Source organism: Hemitrygon akajei, unplaced genomic scaffold (assembly GCF_048418815.1).
Source record: "Hemitrygon akajei unplaced genomic scaffold, sHemAka1.3 Scf000092, whole genome shotgun sequence".
In the NCBI taxonomy this organism is placed as follows: domain Eukaryota; kingdom Metazoa; phylum Chordata; class Chondrichthyes; order Myliobatiformes; family Dasyatidae; genus Hemitrygon; species Hemitrygon akajei.
The window spans coordinates 2,082,874-2,091,089 of record NW_027331978.1 but is presented as its reverse complement, the minus strand read 5'-3'; the positions used below and the strand labels follow the sequence as shown (position 1 = coordinate 2,091,089).

The 8,216-nt window shown below is 45.6% G+C and overlaps 1 non-coding gene across 1 annotated transcript; it reads right to left on the bottom strand.

The window, feature by feature from the left end:
• Positions 1-209: 209 nt before the first annotated feature.
• Positions 210-282, bottom strand: trnav-uac (transfer RNA valine (anticodon UAC)). Its single transcript has one exon. It is a non-coding gene; the product is annotated as a tRNA-Val (tRNA).
• Positions 283-8,216: the final 7,934 nt, after the last annotated feature.

Below are 8,216 nucleotides of genomic sequence, written 5' to 3'. Positions count from 1 at the left end.
AAATCCGTTTATGTTCTCCTGTAAATTATATGTAATTTCTATTAATTCTTCTTTCTTTAATTTACCTTTGCCAGGTTTGAAATACAATGCGCTATTGCTAGAAAAGCGAATGTTCATAATATTTGCACCTGGATGCCCATGACAATACACTTGAACACAAACTGAAAAGTTGAGCCTCAAGTTCATTTGAAGCGCTGACGCCCAAACAATGTTTCTGCCCGGAATTGAACTGGGGACCTTTCGCGTGTAAAGCGAATGTGATAACCACTACACCACAGAAACCGTGCAAAGCGCTTAATGCTTTGCGCTCTTGAGCAATGACCCGAGGCACCCCCTCACCGCCCTGCTCTGAAGTACAGCAATAAGTACAAAACATTGCCCACTGTTCCTTTCCGTTTTCAGTAACAAGTATTACATAGGTTAGAGAGAAAGATTCAATAGTTTAGGACTTTATTCCATGGAGCGTAGAAGAATGAGGGGAGACTTGATAGAGGTATATAAAATTATGATGGGTATAGATAGAGTGAATGCAAGCAGGCTTTTTCCACTGAGCCCAGGGGAGAAAAAAAAATCAGAGGACATCGGTTGAGGGTGAAGGGGGAACAGTTTAAAGGGAACATTGGGGGGGTTTCTTCACACAAAGAGTGGTGGGAGGGTGGAATGAGCTGCCAGATGAAGTGGTAAATACTCGCTCACTTTTAACATTTAATTAAACCTTGGACATGTACATGGATGAGAGGTGTATGGAGGGATATGGGCCAGGTGCAGGTCCATAGGACAAGGCAGAAAAATGGTTCGGCACAGCCAAGAAGGGCCGAAAGACCTGATTCTGTACTGTAATGTTCGATGGTTCTATGGTTATGCGCCATATACAGAGATATGCATTAACAATTTCCTGTCGGATGTTGGTTAAGGCGCGACATGTGATAGTTAACTAAACTGTGTTGTATTAATAGGCAAGGAATTAAAACACCTTCTGTACTCTAGCTTCCAGTAGTCTCCACAGGGTGGCGCTCGGGCTCACGTGCGAAATTTAACAGTGCCTTTCAGCTTTCCCACCCTGTCTCTCTCGTCCGTTCTCTTCACCTCAGATTACAAGTTAATTGAAGCAAGTGAGAGAACCATGTGCCGATACACTTATATACAACAGGACGCGTTACGAGCCAGGGTTACTTGTGAGATGATGTCAGCTGTATAGTAACGAATCACGGCTAATCGTCCCACCGAGTCCGCACTGACACCAGACATACCGTCACACTGATATTTCATTAATGGTCACCGTCCAATCTGTTCCGTCGGATCGCAACCAAACCAAGACATCAACGGCCAATTAAACGACCTATCGAAGGGACATTATATCGGTAACAACAGCCTTCAGGAACGGAGCGGCATCGATCAGCTCTGAGGTCGCAGTGGAGTGATCACTCTCCAGCCGGAAGAACGTCAGCAGAATCGAGGGAGGGGTCGTTTCTTGAACAGAGGCTTGGTGATCTCGGGACATGTGAGAATTATTTTATAATTCGGCGCAGAAAGAATGCAGGTTCATGTTGAGAGAGCGGGAGAGTGATATCAGCATCTCGATACCATTTCCGGCAATTGAGGTTACGATTAATATCTCTTTTTTTTCCGCGTGTGCCTGAAGCTTATTGTGGACTTCAGGAAGGAGAGAGAAACCAATCCTCATAGAGGGATCAGAAGTGGAGAGAGTAAGCAGTTTCAGGTTCCTGGGTGTTAAGATCTCTGAGGACTTAACCTGGTCCCGACATATCGATGCAGTTATGAGGAAGGCAAGACAGCGGCTATCCAGTACTTCATTAGCAGATTAACGAATAGACTGAAACAACTTCTGGAGAACATTCTGACAGGCTGCATCACTGTCTGGTTTGGGGGAGGGCGGCGGGAGTGTTGTTACTCTACCGGAAGGAGAGATGGGGAGATGGGGAGCCTTATGATCATGCGGATGAGAACTATGAATGGTGGAGAACAAGTGAGCACTCAGTACTCAGTCGGTGAACTTTCCATGAGCGAAGGTAGCAGCGACAATTACAGTCTGATTCTTAAAGGAACAGTAGCATCTAACCATTCTCCGGCAGAAATCATTGTCGAGACTTGGATGACAGTGTCGCAAAGACGTGGCGGTGGAACGAACCCAAGTGCTGAACACGGGCGCGAAGGCCAAGTCGGGAGGTGTTACCGTCGTAGCGAGAGTGGAATGGGTACCAAAGGAGTGTTTACCCGGAGTCTTGGTTTTAGTAGAGAATTCAGAAACGATGCTAGACTGATAGTCCGAAGAACCATGGAACGAGGTTACTCATACACGAGTCGACTAACAAACTGGCAGCTCCAAGTTGTGGTCACAGGATTTTTACACTGCCTTTGCTGATGGAAAGCAGGTGTTTGTAGGTAGTGGAACCTGGGAATGATTGGAAACTAAACGATATGATTAAGGTACAATTTCTGAGCCTGGTGCCAGAGGGGTCAATGACAGGCATCCTTTGATCTGTTGGAATAATAACGCTGGAACTCTTCCCTGGTTGGGAACAGATTACTTGATGTTAATCTTCATCTTCTCCTGAATCTTTCTTCGTACGTTTGTGTGTCCAGACGCCACATTATGGCTGAAAATTTTAACTTTCATTTCAGTTGATTATCCGCTCGCAGTGCTACATTTTCTCAGGCAGATGATGTGAACGTTCACTTACCTTTCGCACTTGAGGTCCATCCAATAATATATCATCAATGCCGCTAAATCTGGGGCACCAAGTGAGAGACAGCTAGTTATCGAACCGCTAACTATTGGATCGTGACATTCAGTCAGCCTTTGTAAATCTGTCCAGTAATACTGAGAAAGTAATCTTTTCTCAAACTCCACAGTGCTTCTCATTGATAATCGCCTTGTCAATTCCGCTCCATCAAATTCGCAATATCTGATACAGCACAACCAGACAAAAACAGACAGCAGACGTCAGGCAGCAAGACAGACGAGTAGATAGACAGACAGATAGATAGATAGATAGATAGATAGATAGATAGATAGATAGATAGACAGACAGACAGACAGACATATAGATAGATAGATAGATAGATAGATAGATAGATAGATACATACATACATACATACATACATACATACATACATACATACATACATACATACATACATACATAAATACATACATACATACATACATACAAGCACTCAGACAGTTATGCCGACCGGCCCTGTGGTTCAGAAGGAGAGGGAAAGGAAGAGGAAGGCAGGAAGGCAGTAGTAATAGGGGACTCTATAGTCAGGAGTTCAGACAGGCGATTCTGTGGACACAGGAAAGAAACTCGGAAGGCAGTTTGCCTCCCAGGTGCCAGGGTCCGGGATGCTTCTGATCGCGTCCAAGATATCCTGCGGTGGGAGGGAGAATACCAAGAGGTCGTGGAAGATATTGGTACCAATGACATAGGTAGGAAAAGGGAAGAGGTCCTGAAAGAAGACTACAGGGAGTTCGGAAGGGAGTTGAAAAGCAGGACGTCAAAGGTAGTAATCTCGGGATTACCGCCTGTTCCAAGCGACAGTGAGAATAGGAATAGAATGAGGTGGAGGATAAATGCGTGGCTGAGGGATTGGAGCAGCAGGCAGGGATTCAGATTTCTGGATCATTGGGACCTCTTTTGGGGCGGGTGTGACCTGTACAAAACGGGCGGGTTGCACTTGAATCCCAGGGAGACCAATGTCCTGACGGGCAAATTTGATAGAGCTGTTGGGGAGGCTTGAAACTAGTTTGGCAGGGGGAGGGGAGGGAATCAGAATGTGAGTGCAGGGATTATGGTAGAAGGACACGAGCATGATGCTACGAGTTCTGAGTTGATGAGGAAGGGGACAGAAAATAATTGTAGCCAGTTAAAGGGGTTGAAATGTGTCTATTTCAATGCTAGGTGTATTAGGAACAAGGAGGATGAACTTAGAGCATTGAGTAGGATGTGGATCTACGATGTTGTGGTTGTTACTGAAACTTGGTTGGAGGAAGGGCAGGACTGGATGATGCAGGTCCCGGGGTTCAGGTTTTTTAAAAGGAATAGGATGGGAGGTAGAAAAGTGGGGTTGGGTGAGTGGCATTGCAGGTCAGGGATAATATCACGGCTATAGAAAGGGAGAACACTGCAGAAGGAGTGTCCACTGAGTCGGCGTGGCTGGATGTCAGAAATAGGAAGGGATCAATCACTGTGCTGGGAGTAGTCTGTAGGCCCCCAAATAGCCCGCGAGACACCGAGGAGCAGATAAGCAGGCTTATTTTAGAATGATGCTGGAAATACATAGTAGTAGTTATGGGTGACTTCAACTTCCGTCATATTGACTGGCACCTCCTGAGTACAAGGGGGATAGATGGGGCTGAATTTGTCAGGTGTGTTCAAGAAGGATTCCTGACACAGTATGTGGACCGGCCGACGGGAGAAGAGTCTATACTGGATCTAGTTCTGGGGAATGAACCTGGTCAGGTGACAGACTTCTTGGTGAAGGAGCATTTTGGTGAGAGTGACCACAACTCCCTTAGCTTCAGCCGAGCTATGAAAAAGAAATAAAATCAGACTAAATGGTAAAGTGCTTAACTGGGGAAAGGCTAACTTTGAAGGGATGAGGCTGGAACTAGCAACAGTAAATTGGAAACAAATGTTCAAAGGGGAAAGCACAGAAGTAATGTGGGAAATTTTATGGATCACTTGAGCTGGGTTCAGGATTGGTTTGTCCCACTGAGGCAAGGAAAAAATGATAGGAAGAGGGAGCCGTGGCTGACAAAGCATGTGAGGCAACACCTCAAGAGGAAAAAGGTAGCATATATTAGATATAAGAAGCAGGAAGTAGGAGGAGCTTATGAGAAATATTGTGTAGCCAGGAAGGAACTAAAGAAAGGACTTAGGTGAGCTCGAGGGCGGCATGAGAAGGCCTTGGCATGTAGTATTAAGGAGAACCCCAAGGCGTTCTATGCGTATGTGAAGAATAGGAGGATGACGAGAACGAAGGTGGGACCGCTAAAGTATAAAGAGGGCAACATGTGCCTGAAGGCAGAGGAGTTAGGGGAGGTCCTAGATTAATACTTTGCTTCAGTATTCACAAGTGAAAAGGATCTTGATCAGGATGAGGTCGAAGTTGAGAGGGCCTGTGCACTTGACAATGTGGAGATTAAGGAAGAAGAAGTGCTTAAGACTGATAAATCCCCAGGGCCGGATATGATACACCCCAGGTTGTTCTGGGAATTGAGAGAAGAGATCGCAGGACCATTAGCTATGACCTTTGAATCCTCTTTGGCTACAGGGGAAGTGCCGGAGGACTGGAGAATGGCAAATGTAGTTCCCTTGTTTAAAGAAGGCAATAGGGAGAAACTTGTGAACTATAGACCGATGAGTCTTACTTCGGTGGTATGCAAACTACTGGAAAGGATCCTTAAGGTTAGGATCTACGAGCATTTGGCGAAGTACATTCTACTCCTGGATAGTCAACATTACTTTGTGAAGGGAAGATCGTGCCTCAGGAGCCTGATTGATTTTTTTGAAGCGGTAACAAAAGAAATTGATGAGGGTAGGGCAGTGGATGTGGTCTACATGGACTTTAGCAAAGCATTTGACAAGGTCCCTATTGAGAGACTCATCCAGAAAGCCATGAGGCATTGGGATGTGGAACCTTAGCTGTTTGGATAAAAAATTGGCTTAAAGGCAGAAAGAAGAGGGTAGTTGTAGAAGTGTACAATGTACAGGGTATGTTAATTAAAATGGCTTCTTTGGTTTTCTAGAGTAGGAATGATTTTATGTCTGATAAGTGTTTTCTCTCGCAGTTGTTTGGATTTGGACTTGCTGATATGGGGATTGTATTCATTTTTTTAACCAATGGGGAATGTTATTTTGGCTTGTGGGGCTGGGAGCTTGGGGGTTTTCGCGGGTTTTCAGGGGAGACGGGAAAAAAACGCCGAGGAAGGTGGACGTGCGCTGCACTGCTCGGTCGACCACCGGGGGTGGTCCCAGGTGCGAGGACGTGGAGGTCGGAGGAAAGTGACGAGGGGTCGAATGGTTCGATGGTTGAGCTCCAACGATGTGCACTAAACTGACTGAACTTTGATAGGTTGGCGCCTTTTACTTTATTTTCTTTTCCATCACATATACTGTATTGCATAGTACTCTTTTAGTTTTAGTAAAATCTTTAAAGTGTATTCCATAAAGGTATCTGGTGTGAGTTTGATACTGTGTGTTTACGGGAGGCATAAACTTGATTCTCACAGCACCTGCGTGTACGGGAGGTGGAGTTGGTGAGTGGCTGGATCTCCTTTTCCCCTAGACATATACCGGCCTGTTGGGTAAGTGTTACAGAAGGAAAGTATTCTGCCTGGAGGTCGGTGACTACGGGAGTGCCGCAGGAATCCGTCCTGGGACCCCGCCTTTTGTGATTTTTATAAATGACCTGGATGCAGAGGCGGAAGGATGGGTGAGTAAGTTTTCGGATGACACGCAGATTGGAGGAGTTGTGGATGGAGCTGTAGGTTGTAGAAGGTTACAAGAGGATATAGACAAGCTGCAGAGTTGGGCAGGAAAATGGCAGATGGAGTTCAATCCGGACAAGTGTGAGGTGATGCGGTTTGGAAGCGCAAACCAGAGGACTGAATACAGAGTTAATGGTCAGTTACTTATGAGTGTGGATGAACAAAGGGACCTTGGGGTTCAAATCCATACATCCCTCAAGGTCGCTGCACAGGTTGATAGGGTAGTTAAGAAGGCCTATAGGATGCTAGGCTTCATTAACAGGCGGATTGAGTTCAAGAGTAGAGAGGCCATGTTGCAACTCTACAAATCTCTGGCGAGTCCGCACTTAGAGTATTGTGTTCAATTCTGGTCACCTCATTATAGGAAGGATGTGGAAGCTATGGAGAGGGTGCGGAGGAGATTTAGCAGGACGTTGCCTGGTTTGGAGAACAAGTCATATGAAGCAAGTTTAGCAGAGCTGGGACTTTTCTCGTTGGAGTGTAGAAGAATGAGAGGGGACTTGATAGAGACCTACAAGATTATGAGAGGCATAGATAGGGTGAATAGTCAGTACCTGTTTCCCAGGGCACCAATAGCAAACATCAGAGGGCATATGTACAAAATTAAGGGAGGGAAGTTTAGGGGAGAAATCAGGGGTAAGTTTTTTATACGAAGGGTTGGGAGTGCCTGGAATAACTTGCCAGGGATGGTGGTGGAGGCTAAAATATTAAGTATATTTAAGAGCCTCTTGGACAGGCACATGGATGAAAAAAAATGGAGGGTTATGGGGTGGTGTGGGTTTAGTACTTTTTTAAAGGATTACATGGGTCGGCACAACATAGAGGGCTGAAGGGCCTGTACTGTGCTGTAGTGTTCTATGGTTCAATGGTTCTATGGGAAGAAGTATAGTTCAGGTAATTGTGTGAGTCGATGGACTTATGATGTACGACAGTAGATGAGCTGGCTCAGAAGACAGAGAAAGAGAGATTGGAAATGGATCAGGTAAAACTCAAGGCGTGTTGGGAATTGGAGCTGGTTGATGAAATCAACGAGCAGCGTCCAGGAAGCAGCAGCAATGCTGTCGTCAGTGTCCCGCGGGAGATTTCGGGCAGTGACACCGCTGTCGGCTTGGAACACGGACCGTTCCACGTAGCCAATAAAAAGGCAGGAATAGCCGGGATCCATGCGAGTGCCTATGGCTACAAGGGTCTTCAAAGTGGGGGAGGGGTGGGTGGGCGGGGGATGTGAATATTTTTACAGGCACTGTACCTGTTATCCGTTCAGCGACAATTGCCAGTTCAACACATTTATTCGAATCTAATCTGAGTTGGGTCTGGATGACCACTGTCCTTACTGCCACAGATATCTGCGATTCATGTTTAGTAGTATGGTTTAGCTGACGGACGTGTTCGTATTCAGGTATTATCGTTATGTTTAAGATTGACAGGATAAGCAGTTTGATTCATGTGTGAAAATGTCACCACTAGTAGAACTATTTATGTGTCGGGAAAAGACCCGGTCACATCAGATCCCTCCAAGTATAAACAGGATACCATGTGATACTTAAAAATAAAACAGCGAGCTTTTTCTCTGAACATTTTGGGCTATCCCCGATATTATTGAGATCAGAATAACAACACATAATGTTCCTATCTCCCTCTGTCCGTGTGGGCACTCGATGGGGCCCTTGTTCAAAAATATCTCTCCTCCAAACTCGA